The following is a 1,560-nucleotide window of genomic DNA, read 5'->3' as shown; positions in this document are numbered from 1 at the left end:
TATCCAGTTCAGTTCTCAAAACAGATTCAGTCATGAGTGTTGATAAATTTCCTTTTCTCCACTGATTATATGTCAAGGTTTGTGTGTGGGGGTGGAGCCTATCCCAGCAGCCTTCTGACAAGAGGCGGGGTTCACCCTAGATGAGTCACCAGTCCATCACAGGGCCAACACACACAGACAGACAACCATTCACACTCACAGTCACACCGACAGTCAATTTAGAGTATCAATCAGCCTCGTCCCCTCTTGATGTCTTTGGACTGTGGGAGGAAGCTGGAGTACCAGAGAGAACCCACACAGACACAGGGAGAACATGCAGACTCCACAGCTGGGGCTCAAATCTGGAACCTTCTTGCTGTGAGGCAACAGTGCTGACCACTGCACCATTGTGTCCCCTGAAAATGCCACCAGATCGTTTGGATTTTCTATAAAATCAAGTACACATGAACATGAAGAGGTTTTCACAGGGCTGGTGGTGCAATGGATAGCATGACTGACTACTGTCAGAAGATTCTAGGTTCAACTCCTGGCTCGCTCACTTAAAATTTTATACTGAGAAGCTTTCACACCTGAAGTGTGAACCACTGCTAAAAGTCACTGAAATCCTCCAAGGTTTCCTCCTTGTCTGCTGTAAACATGAACACATGCATGGATCCTGCTACCTCTCACATGTTAAGCTGGCACTTGACAGTGACAGCAGGAGAACAAAAAATCCCAGTGTGTCATCAACATTTCCTGAGAAAAAAATGATAGAAGCTGTTGAATTTCTGTATCAGAACAAGGAGAAAGGAGCCCCAATGAAAGAGTGATGATTCTTTATTTTGATTTTGTTCTTCACTCCTACACAAGAGAGTGAAAGTGTCGGCTGGCTGGGAGCAACTGCCTGCTTCAGAATGGGACGAGCCTCAGGACTTTCCAGTGAGAGATGCAAAGCTTTCACTTTATCAATGGAATCACTGGGAAAAGAAACTCATCCTGTCAGATGAAGGCCAAAGAGTTTTGCTTCAACTGTGTTGAGAGAGGGTTTGTTCAGATGATTCTAGAAGAATAAATCAAAACATCATCATTTAACATTCAGAAGAAGTGAATGCAGAGTTTTATTGATGGTTTCAGGAATCAGCCTCTGGGTTCATGGTGCTCCAATCTTCAGACAACTGAAAGTGATGAAATCACCTGTGTTGAGTTGTCTTCCATCATGGAAAACTGAAAGGAAAAACTCACACAATTAAACATTCATGGGTTAACAGTTAGCTAAGCTACCAGTTGTCAAACCTGCATCTGAGGGAACAAACAAGAGCAGGCTAACATTTGTATTTTAATTTTATGTATGCAAAGAATCAGAAAGGCAGTTACAATGACATCATCAATACAAAACCTTGGGCTCACAAAGATGAAGTGAACAATTTCCACAATCAATCCCAAATTTAAGGCCTGAAGTTAGAAAATAATATGAGTAGCTACCTAACGTTAGCTCGTAAATGTTAGCAAGCTGGCAATATTTAGCACCATCAAATAGTTCAAACAAGGTCAACAGCTGTTATAATGATGGTCACATGATTT

Source organism: Aulostomus chinensis, chromosome 4 (genome assembly GCF_037954235.1).
Source record: "Aulostomus chinensis isolate RoL2024-O1b breed Wild chromosome 4, RoL_Achi_v1.0, whole genome shotgun sequence".
Lineage (NCBI taxonomy): Eukaryota > Metazoa > Chordata > Actinopteri > Syngnathiformes > Aulostomidae > Aulostomus > Aulostomus chinensis.
The sequence above is the reverse complement of the archived record's forward strand: the minus strand, read 5'-3'. Positions refer to the sequence as shown.